Source organism: Falco cherrug, chromosome 4 (genome assembly GCF_023634085.1).
Source record: "Falco cherrug isolate bFalChe1 chromosome 4, bFalChe1.pri, whole genome shotgun sequence".
Classification (NCBI taxonomy): Eukaryota; Metazoa; Chordata; class Aves; order Falconiformes; family Falconidae; genus Falco; species Falco cherrug.
The window spans coordinates 58,784,674-58,803,731 of NC_073700.1; positions in this window are offsets into that span (position 1 = coordinate 58,784,674).

Here is a 19,058-nt window from a genome sequence, read left to right on the forward strand (position 1 = left end):
CATACAGTCGCTGGCTGGAGAGTAACTGCCACCTTTTACCTTTGCCTTTGCCAGCATTACCAGAAGCAGCCAGAAATCTGGCCCCAGAGATGAACTTTCACTCCTGCTTGGAAACTCCTAGGGGTGTGAGAGGAATTTTTGTTTAACTATTCGATGTTTGTGGCTGATTCAAGGTGCTATTGAATGTTAAGCATACATACTTTCTACCTCAACTTCAATTCTTTTTATTACAGGGTGTGTCTTGGTTCAACTGTGTCACCATACAGCATGGGAATGGGAGCCAGAAAGAGTTTGCAGTCTGGTAGAATACCTTACTGTGATGTACCCATAACTACTTCTGCAGGAGCTGCTGCGGTCTGGTAGAATACCTTACAGTGATGTGCCCATAACTACTTCTGCAGGAGCTGCTGTGCTAAGTGGGGAGAGACCATCCACAGGCAGCGAAGGAGCTAAAGCCTGGATTCACCCAATCTAGCTTTAGCATCCACTCGGAACACCCAAGCTGGAAGCAAGCTTACTACCTAGTCATTGGGAAGAAATGGCACAACTAAATAGTGGCTTAGAGCCCAGTGGACTATTTTGGTTTGTTCACTGGTCAGGAGGCCTGGGTAGACACCTATGTTTGAGCAAGAGCTATGGAAGTCAGTGTTTGTCCTGCAGCAGCAGCTGTGGTGCAGCAGGGAGTCAGGGCTGTGCCTGTGCAAAAAAATATTTTTATGTTTCAGAGCAATTTGTACATTTTGACATGTTGTTTAATACCCTAGATGGAGAATCTCTAAGGTAGTTCTCACTGCAAAATTGATCAAATTCTACATAGATAAGAAAATAGACCATAGAAACTTCTCTTGCAGATACAGAAAGGGTCACAAAGGACAGGGTTTTGTTATTCTGTACTGTTGTATGTTTTTACTAAGACAGGAAATGTTTGTAGTTTAAGATAACCAATAACTACGAATGATGCATTTGCTGTAGTGGTCATGTAGGAGCTGGATTTAAGAACTGCACTTTGGGGAGTCTCATATAATCCAGCTGGAGATGCTCTTGCAAGGTTGCTTGCAACTCAGGCTCCTGACACTATCTAGGCAGCAACCAGACACAGTTCCAGAGTTTTGATACCCCATGGGAGCATTATCTTTTTCAAAAAATATCAAATAAATCAGTTTTTATCAAACATCTTGTTGATGCAACAGTTAGATGATGGAAAGTAAGTGAGACTCATTCATATCTGAACACATAAAACTGATTTCTACTACAGCAAATTACCTAATCAAGGAGCTAAATATGTCATACAGTGTATAGGAAAATTTATCATGGGTTTGTGAGATGCAGTGCTTTGTTGCAAATTCTATCAGTTCAGAGTAGAGTTCCGCTTATAATATTGTGTCCTCTTCTAGGAAATGCTTTCTGCAGCAGTCTTAAGAGTAGGAGTGTTTTCTTCACCAGCTGTAGACCAGTTGGACAAGAGGGAATAGCAGCAAGTACGAAAGTAATGTCCTTGAATCCTTCATAGAAATAATTCAGATTCAATCTGTTTACAGAGGTTACATACCAGTACATTATTCAAATCCCATTAGACTGTAACATCAAAGGTGAGATGGTATTTAGATAGATCCTGCAAACACAAATCTCCATTTTCTTTTCTTAATGCAGTTAACCTAACACATTTCACCTTACAGTGCAGAATAAGCACTCTAAAGAAGCAGAAAGGAAACATATTTAAAAGCAAAACCCCAGTTTCTTGATTAATCTTGCAAGCAAGATTGTTGTTTGCATGGCTACAACTGTATTGCATGGTTACAACTGTCAGGACTCATCTGAATTTCCAGGTTAAAGTCACAACTTTAAAATAAAAGAAAATACTTTTCACCATGCATTATGAAGGACAGAAGGACAGCCAAAAAAGTTAATTTCAGGGCTCCTTGTTGACTGGAATACTTACTCACTGTGATCATTACTGTGGAATTAACCTAACAGAATTTAGACACATACAATCTGACTTCTGTACAGGGGTTGGTAGTTGCCCTGGGCTCCCTGCGTGGCTGTTGGAAACTCAGCCAGGAAATTTTTAGAGAAGTTAAGATCTATTTCATCTCATCCTAAAGACAATTTCAATCATGACTTTAAAATGTTTGCTTCTCTCCACGAACTGAAGAAAACACCTTAGCAGAGTCACTCACTTGCAGACTGCAGAAGTGTAGTGTTAGTTTAGGTGGCACCTACACTATTCATTAGTAAAAAAGAAGCCATAAGAGCATTTAAACATCTTGGCTGAACCTGTGAGTACTAAACTGGCTGCTTTTCTTGTTGTCTCGGTTCTGAAGAAAGGAGTCACACTGCCATGAGTCCATGAAATTCCCAAAGGAACCCCTGGGAATGTCCCCATCTCAGGCACATCTTATAAAACCTTGGTCTTGCCTCACGGTGTAGGACAATGGGGAGGGGAAATATCATGCTCATTTTCAGGACTAGAAACAGTATAGTTGTAAAAAATTGTAGGGGAAATTGGAAAACCTCTGAATCTTTGTTATCCAATGGGAGCTAGGGACCAGCCTGACTTTCTGGAAACAACTGCATGCAAGAGCGTGCACTCGTGTGCATTTCTATGGCAGACCTCGGTCAGCAAGACCCCTTTGCTCAGTTGTAAATTCTGCTGGAGTAAGTAACTAGATTACAATGTTACAGCCACATACGATCCTTACACCCAGTGAATCAAAACTTCCCTGCCTGTCCAGAGTCACTGCTGCTGCCAAAACAAAGGTATTTTGCACCAAACTTGAAATCTATGACTTTAAGTATGTCTTGCTCCAAAAGCTAGGCTCACTTAAAAAACGATGGTTTAGCCGATGACCAGTCTGTTCATTTACCAAAGAGGTTATTGAATCTTGTCAAAATACAGAAAGAAAAAGAGCTGGGCTTTTCTATCACCACTAATAAAAAACGTGAAAGGGATGAGACAAACTGTGTGAATGGGAAATTAGATGTCTGGGACAAAACAAGCTGGTTAGCTAGAAAGGGAGCCAAGCAACCAGGAGACAGTGGCACTGCAATCATAAAATATCCCCATTTTTGGCTTCCAGGTTCTTAACAAATGCTCCCCTTGCTTCAGTGTTTTTCTCTCCACCTTCTGTCTATTCCTTTTCTTACCCTGGAATTAAGCTTCCCAACTCATTCCTGCTTTTCAGTTCTGTATTCCAGCTTTCTCAGAGTTATTCTGTGCTATGCTGTACTATCTGTACATCATGTCAAAGTATCCAGAAAACTATGGTACAAATTTGGGAATGACAAAACTTCCTCTTCCAAGTGTTTTCCCAGGAACCAGCACAGAGGCACTTCGCTCCATGGTGGAGTTCCTAGGTGATTCCGCAGACAGGTTCTGTCCCTTCTCATGGTCAGCCTTGTTTATTGTAAGATCTTGACACTTGACAGAGTACGAAGTTCCAAATGTGGGTAGCTAATATTAAAAGTATAGAAACAAACTATTATTAATGAAACTAGCCATCTTAATCATGAGGACAGTGTTTAGTTTGGAGTTGTTGGTCCAATAGTTGCTCTCCCTCCTTGAAGACCACCTTCAGGAAGAAGAAAGAGAGCCCCTCAAGCTTCATTTCGTGAAGTCTGGCTGAACATTGACAAGCAGATTCTGAGATCCAAGAAACTCTTCCAAAACAAGCTGATGCAGTGGTCCTTCAGACAACATGATATCTGGGAAACCCTGTACTACATAACATGCACGTGTGTAATCATGGATCAAAATCATGGACTTCCAGGATGACTGCACATCGACCAAACCTCATTTTCTGAGCATCCAACTAGCACAGCAAGGACTGTGACTGTCACAAGATACTATTTCTAAAACCAAACATTCACAAACAGTTTGAAGACTGGTTGCTGCTGAATGCTTATCGTTATAATTATTTTTAATTATAGAGCTTGTCATAGTGAAATGTTTATGAGGCTCCCAGCTTTCACTGACTGTCAAAGGGAACAGAGGAGCTTACTCCCTTCATGCCATTGGAAAAACTGGCACAGTATAAAACCATCAAGTGGAAACAAGGAATTAAGCATCAGTGGTTTGCCAGGGCTTTGGTGACAGCCTTCTCCTCCCCTCTTTTCATTGCCATGCTAACAACTGATAGATGCACAAGAAAAGGCAAAAGAAAAGAATCCCTTCAACAAGAGACAAAAATGAATCACTTTAGAATAAACATAATTCCTCAGCCATGAAGGGCAATTAAACTTATTTTACTAGTGAAAAGGGGAGCTTAATAAAGTTATGAGTGTTTTAAAACTCATAAAAGCAGTTTTTACATTCCCCCTTCACGGTTGAGCTCTCGCAAGTCACAAGTTTGTGAGCTCATTATCAGCTGCCATTCGGGGAGCGGCAGGCTGTTACACTGCTTTGTCAACTCTCTCCGTTTCCAAGCTTTTCACCATTAATTCAAGACTCCTGTTTTTTTTTTCCTTCCATCCAAGGAATCGGAACTCAATAACAATTATGATTAAAAAGATAAATAATGCCTTCAGATGCCCGTCTCCTCTCTTTATTTCTGTACAATGATCAGCCAAATAACTGGTAGGTTTTCTGGTTTTTGTTTCTCCCACTCCATGTAGCTGTTGAAACATAGGTAAGCAAAACCATGTTACTTAGGCTCTGAACACACAGTGGGAGAAGCAAAGCTCAAGGCAATGTGATGGAGCAAATCCTGAAACATAGGAGCAATAAGCAGCTAAGGAGGTTAAAGACAGGCATTTGAAAGCCTGGAAGGTTTAACCCACGTGCACAATGGCCACTGTCTGAGTGGATCCATACTGCTTTGAATGTTTGCGTCATGTCTGGGGTTTTCTGTATTATTTGGATTTTTTCGCCAAGTCTGGATAACTTGACTTGCCACAGATTGACTTATTTTAGTGGCTCTGGCCTAAAATTGATTTGGATTTACTGATGGAAATTGCATTGTTTTTCAGTGCTTATACAATTTCACATATGATAGGGGAGAGGAGTGAGCTGGGAGGAGAGTTCTTGATTCATTTATGGTTCCCAGGAGTTAAAATACGATAGAAATGAACCTTATTTGTGACCTGCTGGTCACATTGACGATTCCCGCATCTGCAAATGCTTCAGGAAGTGAATGTAATTCCAATGGTAACAGTGAGTGAAAGCTGTATGCAGAAGTCCCATCTTTGAACAGCAGCTGCCTTGTACCCAGCGATATAAATCGTGAGCTGAGGTGCAGTGCTTTTGTCACACCTCGCCTTTCTGCAGTGAACCATACAAAAGGTACCAACTCAGATGAAATTTCAGACACTAAAATAATAGCCCAAAATAGACACACCCCAGGTGGTATTTCCAGTGGGATGAGCATACAAGCAGTTGTAAGGAGATTGCTAAAAACTCCACTTTCCTTCAGGCACCTCTGTAAGTGGCCACCCCTTAAAAGCCAGCCACTTTGTTCCTGCACATAAAATGTTGAAGGTTTCAGATATTACTTATCAAGACAACAACACAGCAAGAAAATCACACTGCCTGCAAATTGCCCTCCCAAACTTTTATTCAATCCTGCTGTCATGCACATTTTAATGCATGATATTAAATGCACTTTAATGAAAGGGCAATTAGGCTTCTGCAGTGGTAGCGGTGCAGTTAGCTACAGTTGCTTCTGAAGGCTAATTCTGCAATGTTTTTGCTGGACCATGCACCATCAGGTTTCTCCTCTGATTATCCTCATCAGGATCTGGGCGCTGTACAAGCACACATGTGTGCACATGTGTATTTCAGGAAGCAAATGCCTCTTTGAACCCTCAGGTATCAGGATTATGCGTATCACATTTGTTCTCTGGGACAAATATACTGTGTGCTTGTGTCTTACTTATTAAGCCAGAGGCCATATCGACAAACATACTGAAGATATTCCCAGTGTTAATCTTGTTTGTTTTTAAACCCTAGCACAGGAAACAATTTTTGAAACAAGGTGAACAACAACAACAAAAAAGCTATCAATTTTATATTTTTACAACCTTAGCTCTGCTGCAAGAATAAAATCACATCTAAGCCTTGCCACACCAAGATCCTCTGCAGGTTCCATGGGCCAAAAAGGAATCACATCTCTATATGCAGCCCTCTGCATGGTCACTGCAGAGTAACACATGGATCAGCATCATTTATAGCACCAAAGTCAGAAAGGTTACACTAGCACCAACTGCATGTTGGCAGACTAAACTTCTGAAAATAATGCACATTTTTCCCCCTTACAATGGTCATGTTTTTAACAAATGTCCCCTTCAGACACAAATTCAATAAGCCCTTGGTATTCTGTGCGGTGTCCCTATATAATATCGTTATGTGATACACACCATTTTACTGTTTTCTAATATTACAGCTCTCCAGTGTGAAATACTGTTAATGATCAGCATAAAATACCGATCACTTTATTACAGTTGTAAATCAAAATTTATTTTGTACCTAGGCTGCCATGAGGGTATGATTAACTTTTATAAAATGGGCAGGATTTGGGGAGACATTTGATTGGTCAATATTAGCTCTAAGCCACAGGTATAAATCTTTATGACTAAACAGGTCGAAATTCATTAGCCCCGTGCCCCTCCTTCATATCACATTGCTGTAAAATGGCAAAGGAAAAAAGGGCCAGTGGAAAAAAAAAAACCAACCAAAAAACTTTGTGTTCATTCCCTGATTTATTTTCTCCTAGCAGAATACAAACATACTGTAAGCTTTAGGTCCACTCTTGCCACATGACAGTCCTTATGGGTCGGTTAGAGCCAGGGGCTGGCCCTCTTTGGACAGCCCCGTGAGGGCTGCACAGTCTGGGGGGGCTTGCAGAAGCCAGCGTGCTGCAAAAGATGCTTGCCCCTCTCGGCCAAGGCCCAGAGCCATCACTGCAACTTTCCTGCATCCAAAGCCAAGACCGAGCAGCATGAAGCCACCTGGTGCTGCTCAGAGAGCCAAAATAAGTGGAAAAACACGGCATGGATTGAACAGAAGTCCCTGATGTTATCCAGTCTCTGTCATTGCCTCCTCCATGGCCTGGGGCAACCCTCAGGGCAGCTTCTATTTAAATTAGAAGCACTTCATTTTGCTCTGTTTGTTCATTGCATGCTTTTAGCCTTCCTCCCCCAGTGCACAGGCATCAAAGCCCACAGAAGACAGGGGATTCCATGCCTACAGTGCTGCTGCCCAAAGCCATCAACACCAGCATGGCTGTGCTGGAAGGAACAAGGGTCTGCTTCTCGCTTGCTGTTTGATTTCCTCCCTCCCTGCCTGGGTAGACGTGGGTGCTGAGCTGCCTGGTGCACTGCGATGAAAATGTCCCGTGGGCAGCTCAGCCCCCCGCTGGAGTCATGAGGCACCTGCCTGTGCCAGCCACTGCATTGCTCAGAGGTGCTCATGGAGCTGAGAAGAATTTCATGTCTACCCCTCCCTTTGGGAAGGCATAAGGAATATCTCTGTGCCTCCTTGGAAACACTGGATTTTCTGCATAAAAAAAATAACCAAGGAACAAGAAGCCTTGCTACTGAGTGTGGGCACCTCCAAAGGTTTAGCCCTGCCGATGACCTGCTCTGCAGCTAGGAAATTGCCCGCCAGCCATCAGACCAATGAAGGGACCACGGGTGTGGAGCAGCACCACAAGAATGTGTCCTGGAGAAGCTAATGCCCACACCTGCTGCAGTGTATGGGCACTGAGCACCATACCTGGTGGCTTCAGATCCACAGCCACCAGGTACCTCAGAACCACACAGAGCTCATCTCCAAGTGATGGTGACAAGGACACATGGAGAGGCTGTGTCACAGCAGGAGCTAAGCCAGGACCTTTGTCATTCATCTGTGCCATCTGTCTGGCAGTAAAACTGTAATAATTGTGTCCAGACAGTTAATAGCGTGTTTCTGTACCAGTGTTTCTAACACTGTAAGTGATTCTTACCATCCCTTTAAACGCCTGCCTTCAGCCATTTTCAACTGCTGTTCCCATGAGATCTATAAATGAATATTATTCATCAGTGAAGAACGTTAGTGAAGGAATCCAAACTGAATCTGTTGCTTTATATCTGGGAATTAGTTGGCTTTATTATGAAAAGTCTTCTGAAACTTTAATTACAGTGTTACTTTTGACTGTGCATATTAAAAAAAAAAATCTTGATCTCTTGTAAATGCTAAATTATTGGCTCCAAAAATGAATCCAAGAAAATAACAGAAAATATCTAGTGAAATATTTTTTATTTTGTTTCTTTAAAGCAGTCAGGGCATGACTAGTGCAGAATCAGGATTAGGATAATAATAAAACCCCTATTAGATGCAAAATAGCTTTCTTTGCTCAAAGGAAACCTGAAGAGATTTCCGCACTCTAAACAACACATTTAAAAGAAAGTTTAATCAAAAGTGGAAGGAGCACACGTGCAAAACTTATTAAGCAAAGAGGACTCATTTCTCATCTGAGTGGTCAGAGGTTTTCCCTGTCTGTGGAGTAAATATCCTCTGCAGCAGATTTTAGCACCTGGTAGCCAAAAAAGTGCAGCCGAGCAGGCGAAAACTTGCTCATCGCTTCCTGGACACTCACTGCTTCTTGTTTAGATAAGAAGTGAGTCATCTGCAATTTTAATAGGCAGCATAGCTGGCCTCATTGCACAGACTTTTTGACTTCAGAGGGTAATTCCCTGCCTCAGACTGTTCCTTCCACGGGAGAATGCGCTGTTCTGTGTCTGGAGCAGCATCAAGCACAGCACAGCACTTTGATGCATCCAGGGTTCTTCAGAGCGATTTAGTCTGTTTGATTTGATTGCTGTTAAACAAACAGATAAATAGCTATGCTGATATAAAAGCTCTTTCCCTTATGGACTACTATTTCAGGAACGGAATACTCTCTTCTTTCCAAGCAGCGCATGAATGGACACATTTAGCTTCTTAGATGCAACCAGCAGCCCCCTTAACTGGGACTCATATGATGACACCATACAATGTATATAATGACAACAATAATCCCCAGTACCACTTTCAGATAGCATCTCTCCTCCATTAACAACAATGGCTGAGTGCAGGCTGGGCAGACCTTTAAATGTTCTTGTTTGACTTGTGCCCTCCGCATCCCGGGTTGATTCACAGTCTTTAGTGCCATCGCACAGCCATCTGTTCTCCTGGCCAGCTGCCCGGGGACAACCTGCTCCTACCCTCGCCCGTGGACATACGGTATCAGTGCTGAGCGAGGGCAGCCGCCGCCGCAGGGAGAGAGGTGGTGAGGGCAGGGAACTGGGAAATCTGGGGAAAATCTCCTCTGCATTCCCCTCCGCTCTCAGTCTCTGCTCCACCAGAGAGAAGCCAGGGAAAAGCCAGAAAATCCAGGGAAAGCCAGGCTGAAAAAAAATAGAAGGAGGGAGCCTGAGGGGTCCCAGGGTCCCTGGTTGCTCCTGTTGTTCCCAAAGGACTTACAGCCAGGCACAGGGGACCCGAGGTGGGCGACCCCCTTGGAGCAGTTTTCCCGGAGCTGCCTTGACAATCTACAGAGCTTTTTGAGTTACCCGCCCTCTGACTTGCTTCAGGCTGCGTTCAGATGAACACACCCAGCTCCAAAGGGAGATGGGGAGGGCTGGATCCTGTTAGACACCCTGCCCGCAGCCATCTACCCGTGGGCTGTGGGTAGACGCCCTGCCTGCTTCCTACAGGCTTCACCCAGTAACAGCTCCCACAGGATGCCGATGGGAAAGGCATTCTGGGGGGGAGCACAGCCCCCAGGCACCCACCCTTAAAGGCTAGATTTGCATTTTGCACAGATGGATGCATGTCATTTTAAGGTCTGGATAGCACAGCATCAAAACCATAGCTGCAGTTCTTCTAGGTGTAGCTTGTGGAAAGCTGATGTTCCCCAAAGCCGGTCTCCTTTTCACAGCAATTGCCAAAACTCATCTCCCTGAGAGTTTAGTTTGTGTACAGGCTGGCAGAAAGCAGCAGGTCACTCTCATCACAGGATAAGCGGACAGGGATAATGAGCTCCAGGCTTTCATGCTTAGGGATGATAGAGTTCTTTGAAGGGAGCAGATATCCCTAGGGGGATAGGAGGCAGCAGGTCCAAACCGATGGGAAATCATGGCAGTACTTCTTCCAGGAGATAGTCGATCTGCCATGATTTGTCACACATGTATAATTCAAAAATTAGTGTGCAGTTCTCTTCATTCGATAGTGCCTTCTAATGGTTTTTGAAAGGATTTATTTACAAAGTCTTGTTGTGATATTTATTAATTTCATTTCAACATTTTATTACAGACAGCAAAAGCTGAGAAATACTTTGAAATATTGCTACCTCTTATTATGTTCATAAAGTACTCTTGACTAGACAGTGCAATACTAGCTGTTTTACAAAAAAGTAAAATTAAATTCTTGCTTCATGGTTCACTACACATTTAGAAGATTCCTACACCCAAACAATGCTTCACACCTGCAGAACTGGAAAAAAATGGTTTTCAATGAAGTGCCTATAGAGTAGATTTAGGAGTAAATGAATAGATTAAACAGGCACAAATTATTAGAGCCAGATGATATTAATGCAAAGGTTCAAATAGTACTCAGATATGGAACTGAGGAATCACTTAAGTATTGTTTAACTGAGCCTTCCAGTACGAGCAATGCAGGGCAATAAATATAATCTCACTGGCAAATATATTACTACTCTTTAAAAAAGCTTTAGGAGAGGCATAAGGATTCAGAGATTAGTGATTCTGTCTTTTGCACCAGGCAAAAAGTTATAAGATACAATAAAGAAAAGAATTAGAAAATACTGATATGAAAACCTGATATATTGTGAAGAATTAATGGGATTTTTGTAAAAAAAGAAATTATGTTTTACAAATCTCTTAGGATTATTTTCAATGAATCAATGAGCATGAAGATAAATAAGGTTTTGTCAGTGTAAAGAAGCTGGAGTTTCAAAAAACTTAAATGTGTCACCAAAGACTATTAAGGAAACTAAGTTCTCATGGGATAAGAAGGAAAGTCCTACTCCAGATTAATTACTGGAAGCAATTAACGAGGAATTGCTTAATTAGTTAAGCAATAGGGTAGGAATGAGCAGTTTGCTTTCACATTAAAGAGTGAGAACAAGTAGGGTCCTGCATTAAAGATCTCTATTAAAGTCTGTGTTGTTGGCATGTTCAAAAATCACTCAGGAAAAGGGGAAGATATTTAACCAAATCAACACCCAACTGATGAGCTGTGGAAAAGTCTTGTGATATTCTGCAGCTTCAAGAAAAAAAGACATATTTCATTCATTTCAGATCCCTTTCCCAGCTCTCGCCAGCAGGTATGTTATATGGAAACGCCAGACATGCGTTATCCTTTCTGTCACTGGTAGAAGGGAGGTCTGTGAAGGATGTGGTGGATGTCTGTTGAAGCCATAGGAGATATTTCTTTGGAAAACCCTGTCCTTTGACACCAGACCTCTGGCCACTGTCTGATGTATATGCACATGGTTGGCCTGGTTTCAACTGGGATAGAGTTAATTTTCCTCTTAGTAGCTGGCACAGTGCTGTGTTTTGGATTTAGGATGAGAACAATGCTGATAACACACCGATGGTTTAGTTGTTGCTCAGTAGTGCTTGCCCTAAGTCAAGGACTTTTCAGTGTCCCATGCTCTGCCAGTGAGCAGGGGCACAAGGAGCCGGGATGGAGCAGAGCCAGGACAGCTGACCCGAACTAGCCAAAGGGATATTCCATACCATAGAACGTCATGCTTGGTATGTAAACTGGGGAGCTGCCAGTCTCTGCTCAGGGCCTGGCTGGGTGTCAGTCAGCAGGTGGTGAGCAATTGTAATGCATAATTTTATATTTTTTCCCTTGGGTTTAATTTCTCTCTCTTTCTCTCTCCTTTTCATTACAATTGTTGTTATTATTTTTTTAAATTATTTTTATTATATTTTACTTTATTTCAATTATTAAAATGTTCTTATCTTACCCCATGAGTTTTACCTTTTTCTGATTCTCCTCCCCATCCTGCCAGGGCAGTGGGGGATGGAGCAAGCAGTTGTGTGGTTCTTAGTTGCCGGCTGGGGCTAAACCATGACAATGGTGCCATCTGGGTTCCTTGTATATCCTGTGCCAGGGGCAGTGGGTAGGAGGAGCAAAGGAAAACATTTGGGCTCAGGAGTGAGATGCCCACCACCCCAAAGCAGCCACAGGACCATGGGCTTTGTGCCCATGCAGGAGCCCAGTACAGACAGTGTGAACACCCTTCAAAGGCAATTTGCCAGACTTTAATTTTATCTTGCAGTGCTCACGTAGCTCCACATATAAATACAGACTGAATAACAGAGGCTGACAACACATCACTAGCAAAATAAGTCAAACTAGATAGAAAAGGTAAAGCAATGTCACTGCGGTGAATGTGAAGTCCAATAAACCAAGATAGCAGTGATATGAATATATTAGAAAAAATATTTATGAAAGTCAATACTGTAAATCCTTTTAAATCTATCCCACTTCTTGGCAAAATGGAAACCTGCCCTTTCTGTGGCTCACTGTCCTGGCACCGTACACAAATCCTCCTAGGCAAATAAATGATGCTGAAATTTACTTGGGTTTGGTGGGTTTTTTTTTTTGCTTTTAGTCTTAAACAAAACACAAGTGTCTCCTCGTGCTCAATCTGTAAGCAGTCAATGTTTAGATTACCAGCTGAAAATTGGACTTCTTGACAGCACACGCCATGTAAAGCCCAAACAGAGGAACTTTCATCCCATGTGAAGGGAAGGAGGGGGCATCGTCAGTACAGTCATTCACCACCTTGTGTTCGATCAGTTTTCCCTCAGTGCTGAACCAGTTCCTTTTTCTCCATGTCCTGTCTTTCCCTTACGTAGGGTGAATCAGTCCCACCCGGTATTTATGGCCGCCCTTATTTCATATTGATTATTTTTAGCTCTCAGTATTCAGCAGCAGCAGAATTCTCTATTGCAGTTCAATGTGAAATCTAACTAGAGCAGCACTCTTGTGATAATTATTTTATGAATTAATTACAGGTAAGTGGCTGTGTGTAAGGGCAATTGCAATTATCTGTATCATACAGTGAACTCCTGCAAACTGTCATGCACTTGGGCTAGTATAATTTTCCCCTGCCTCTTCAGAATAAGCCCACCGAAGCAAACAGAACTCCTTGCACCAGAATTTGGCTCACAGGCTGTGTACCTTGAATGTAATATTTCTGTCTTAGGCTTGTGAGTTTTTCCCCTGAAGATCCTATTAGCAGCTTTCTCTTCTTTTCTATATTCTTATTCAGTTGGTACACAATGCAAGTTTCAAGGTCAGGCAATATCACCATGGACCTTTATTCTAACACCCCTTCTTGGGGCAAAACTCTCATCAAAATTAATCAGGAAGGAATGTGGAGGCATCTTTCTAATATTGCTTACTTGTTTTGGGGATCTGGCTGATTAGTTACGTGGTATTTCATGTCTGCTGCTCCACTCCATCTTCTGAATTATTCCAAGAGGAGTATTAAGACTGAAGCCAAACAATCATGAAGTAATATAGACAATAAATTCAGGGCTTACGCATATCTCCCCTCACACATGCTCAATTGCAGTTTCATATCTCAGAAACCTTTATGGTTTGCAAAGGTCAAGAGCAGAACTGGGTGTCACTGGTGCATCCCAGAGTGTGGGGGGAGGTATTTCCCCAATATCTCTGTAGGGTCAGAGGTATGACCCGACCAGGATGTCCCCTGCACGAGCTTCTCCAGCAGGAGCTGAGCCAGAGGTGTCTCCAGCCTCCCCTGCTCTGCCTGCAGTCTCACACCCAGCCTGGAAATATTTGCAACTATTTCTCATTGCCACAGGTGCTCACCATCCCTGATCATCTTTCTTTGCTCCCCACATCCCTTGGCCTTCTTTAGCTGGTGTTTTTCTGGGCAAGACTCCAGATACACAGGAGCTTTTAGGCACTTAATTCCAGCACGGAGCAGGAGATTTTAGGCATCATTGTGGATCTGGGTGGAAGGAAACTATCCTTCCCCCAGCTAGTTCAGCTGTGAACACCTGTAGGAAAGACATCTAAGCTTGTTCAATATGGACTGGGGCAGAACTGCAAAGGCAGATCAGGGTTTAATGAGGGATTCTTAGATATTCAGAATCGATCAATATCTTGCACAACTAGGAGGGACTCTTTATAGGGGTATCGAAACATTTCTGCTGATCGGGAAGGTACCATCACAACACTTGGAGGTGGGCGAGATCATAGCTCAGCCCAGACCTGAGAGCTTAAGTGTCCCTTTGCTGTCCTCTTCTCTCATGGGGATGTCTTCACACCTTCTGTGTAGCCCCCTAAGATCAGCTCCAGAAGGAAAACTAGTTTTTGAAATCAGAGAAGATAGCTTGTGTGGGAAGAAGAAAAGATAAAATACTAATGAAATGGATCTTAGGAAACGAACCACAGCTCAAGCAAGAAAGAAACTAGGAAAGAGAGATCCTGTACTGCAGAGCTCCAATCTGGAGAGCTGAAGTACCCTGCACAGTCCGCAGTGAGACCAAGAATTCTTGTAGCATTTCAGTAACAAAGATGAGACAGGGTGAAAATAGAAACATTTTTCTACAAAACAAGCTACAAAACAGTCAAGGAAAACTAGAAGAATGTATAACCTCTACTAAGTGCTGTCTCAAATGTGCAAATTTTTTAAAAATGTCAAAATCAATATAAGTTATGAGGAATAGAAGTCATTGCCCCCAAAAGTGGCTCTGAGAACATTTTGCTTACAGTGTTGGAAGGCACAGCATGTTAACTGCTCTTCAGCCCTTTTTCAAGAAGTTCTGAGTATTTAAAACACCAGTGGAAGTTACGAGAGCTATAGCTTCTGAACAACTCCAAAAATCAATCTTTTAATGCTTCCATCTTCTGGCCACTGTAAAACATTTTAATAAAATTTCTGGACGTCCACAAGGCAAGGAGCTGGTGTTCTTCTCTTTACACAGGAAAAACAGTTTGTTAGACTTTGATTCTTCCAAAATTCCCTGAGCAGAGCTAAATAAGAGAATATGGATTAGTAAAACGCATGGGAAAGGGTTAAAAGAGAGCAAAGGCTGAAACCTGGCCCTGTTGAAGCATATTTAAAATTGACCTTCACGGGGGAAGAACAACACATCTGCTTTGGAGAAGATGAGTTTCATTTTATAACAGGTTTACACAGCTGCTCTGAAGGAGACTCATTCAGCACTAATTGCTTTCAACTTTATGACAGTCTTTTGCAGCCTTCATCTTTGATGCTGAAATGGTTGAGAGGGACAAAAACCTAGCTGAGCTTTGGATTCTGGCCTCGCTGGGGAGGTGAACATCCATGTCTAAGAGCAAAACTGGAGGGTGGATTTGCTGGGATCTGAGGGCAGAGCCTTTCCCATCCATTTTGCAGTTTCAACGTATGCTCCTGCCTGGGATGTATCTATGGAGGGGAAGGTCTCCTGGAAGTACCAAGCTGACATTTTGCATAAGCCCTCACAATCTCATGATCTTGTCAAACCACAGGGTTTGGGGAAGTTGACGGCACAAGTAGGCTAAACACCCAGCAACACCCAAACACCTCAACCTTGCTTCACAGGCCTCTGACATTTAAACAAGTTGAGTGTTTAGCTCTTCTGAAAATCAGGCAATGAGGCTGAAATTTATCTGTGTGGTACACATATCTGAGCAAGCTGATGGAGGTCACAGAGGGGAGGAAACAGCTGAGCAGCCAGAGGTGGAGACTGTGAGTGGAAATGAGAAATCATGACCCCAAAGTGCCTATGGTCTCTCCAGTGACCATGAAGAGTGATTAGCTTGGTTCATAAGCTAGGTGAGATGAATCACAACCCTAGTTAGCTAGAAAAGTGTACACTGCATGAAAAACAAAGCTCTAGGACTTTGCTGGTTTGGCCCTCAATGAAGATACAAATTCCCAGATTGTCTGCTGTAATGGTTGTAGACTCAGAACAACTATTGAGCTTAGTAAGGAGGCAACTCAGCCCTCACCCTGTGTAGAGGGATGAAGGCAGTGGGCTGATTAGCATTGATAACATGCAGCTGTGGCCTTGCCTCAAGGCAGTGGGTTGATTGACATGGATGATGTGCAGCTGTAGCTTGTTCCCACAAAACGGTTAAATAGCCCTGAGGAGTGTGGGAGAGGGGTTTGGGTGGAGGAGGAGCAGTGTGGTCTGGCCTCTGGAGGAAGGAGAAATGATGTGGTATGGACAGTAGAATCTGACCAATGGTAATGCCTTGTTGCAGCCTGCTAGTTTGTTTGTGCTGTAACAATTGGTGCCCTGTGTGAGGCTGACTGAGTTGGACTCTGACTACAACAACTGGTGCCCAATATAGTTGAGACAAGTGGGAGAACCTGTGACCCATAACAGATGATGTGAGAGGTGAGCCATTGACAACTAATTGATATGGGTGTATTGTAATATTTGTTGTCCATCTTAACTCAAATTGCAACTACCCTGTAAAGATCTGAACTGCTCTGCAATTACTGATGAATGGTGATTTCCTGAAGAAGTTGAGACAGAAACTAAGGGTCATATCCCTTGCCTGTGCCATCAGGAATTCTTGCAATAGTTGGGGAATAAACCAGTTGCCCTTGTTCCTCTTAATTTCTGTCTCATGAATGCCTGTGAAACCATTCTTTCTCTGTCTGAAATAAGTGGCAGGACATAGCTCCAGAAATGTATTTCAGACTCCTTGCATGTTGAGTCACCTTCTGTTGTGAAGGGTGGAGAGCTGACAACGTGGTGTTTATGCTTCTTAGCCATGTCCTTTCAAAGAAAAATTTCCTTCACCTATTTGAACTGTTTGTTTAAATACTGGAAGTAAACATCATGGGTTTACTCCAGCTGGTAACTGCCCCACACAGCTGCTTGCATGCTCCCCCATGGTGGGATGGGGAAGAGAATCAGAAAGGTGAGAGAACTGGTGGGTTGAGATAAGGACAGCTTAATAGGTAAAGCAAAAGCCACACAGGCAAGCAAAGGAAGGAACTAGTTCACCACTTCCCATCGCAGGCAGGTGCTCAGCCACCCCCAGGACAGCTCAGCTCTAGTGCACCTAATGGTTGCTTGGGAAGACAAACACCATCACTCCAAACATCCCCTTCTTCCTTCTTTTTCTCCAGCTTTATATGCTGAGCATGATGTCATATGGTATGGAATGTCCCCTTGCTCAGTGGGGGCCAGCTGTCCCACCTGTGTCCCCTCCCAGCTCCTTGTGCCCCCCAGCCAGCATGGGTGGGGTGAGGAGCAGAAAAGCCCTCGGCTCTGTGTGAGGCTGCTGGGCAATAACGAAAACATCCCTCTGTTATCAGTGCTGTTTCCAGCACAAATCCAAAACACGGTCCTGTACCCGCTACTGTGAAGAAAATTAACTCCATCCCAGCCAAACCCAACAAAATAAGAAAGTTCTATTTACATGGAAGTAAATTTATTGTTCATCCCTGGACACATCCATAATCTTGTCTTCTACTGTGGTTGAAGCAAAGTCCAAAAGTGATGTGTGACCAAAGACAGGTTTATGATTATTTCCTTAGAATTACCTATTTATTTATGAGCTAGGTCAGCCTGGCTTAAGTAATGTATTTGGCAGTCCCACTTCTTTTGTCAGGAATATAAAATACCATGAGTGTTTGAGAAGTTGATTCTTATTAATTCTCAGCCCTTTCAAAAGTCAGTTTTTACTGCTGTCCTTTCAAGTGTTCCTCTCTAAACCCAGGTGCTGACTACAGCAGCTCTCCTTGGGAAGTTATCAAAACCACTGGAGGAGAATACTTTCTGGGAATCAGCCTGGGAGAAAGCACATCTCATAGTCAGGCTGGCTCAGCTACCTAGAGATGCACAAAGTGACATCTGTCTCCATCACCTCCTACTCTTGGCTGTGAGTGGCTCCCACATCTCAGCTTGGATCAGCCCTTTCCTCAGAGCAGAAATGTGGGGTTCTGGTTGGTGTCCCAACATGACCTTGGGGAAGCCACCTAGCCATTTATGTCTATGAAATAGATTGTAAAACTGAATCCTGCAGGGACTAATCAGTACAAGCTGGGGTATCAGGGGAGGCAGAACATGTCTCAAATGTGGGTCTCTTACTTTCCCTTTCCAAGATTTTACACCTTCCTATTAAATCACTTTACACTCTGGAGCTGCTTTACAGAGTTGTAAACAATAATGTTTTTCCAAGTTGCCCGTTTTCGTTCTTTCACCTTTCCCTCCACACAGGTGAGCTCTGGGGGCTGAAGAATCAATTTGCATCTTCAAAGATTTTAAAGCAGCTCATAAGATTTATAAAGGCTACTTTCATCTCCAGATAAAGTTAGCCAACTTTTATTCACTGCTCTGTATGTCAAGATTTTCTACCCCTCCTTTAGAAAAAAAAATAAATAGTTAATTCTTGACCGGTATCCTATAAAGATTTGCAGACACAAAGGAATGTGGGCAATTACTGGGGACAGAACTAATTTTCCTACTGTTTTTAGATATTTTATGAAAAGGGCACTGGGAGTTATAACTATTGAGGGTTTTAAAGCTTCTATATATCTCTGTTACAATAAGTATTTACAGCAATGAAACATCTCTGTTGAAAATCTGCATTTCCTAATTTTTGACTGCTTGACTTTGCAGTCTCTGCAACGGTCTTCTAATGAAAGTTTTGTTTAACATGAAGGTTCATCCATCTTTTAAAAATCCAAACAGAACCTTCCTACAACACAAGATAAATCTCGGCATATGGTGTTGTATAGATTAGTCCATCTGCCAAAACTAGCAGAGCGGATGCATGGGGTTTGGTCATGGTCATCTGGACTAATAAAGGGCAGCAGTAGCAGGTCACTGTTACCAGTGCAGACTGCCACTGAAAAACAGGGCACATAGCTGGCTGGAGAGCTTTGCACTTCCTTGTGGCAGGAGAGTCTGATGAAGATCTGAACCTCTTTCCCATCCATGGTGGTCAGAGCTTTTTCCATGTAGCACAAACGCACTATGTTTCCCTTTTTCTCCTACTTGGTTCCAGTTTTACCCTCCTTTCCTTGACTCCTCTACCTCTTAGTGCTCATCTGTTTGCCCAAGCA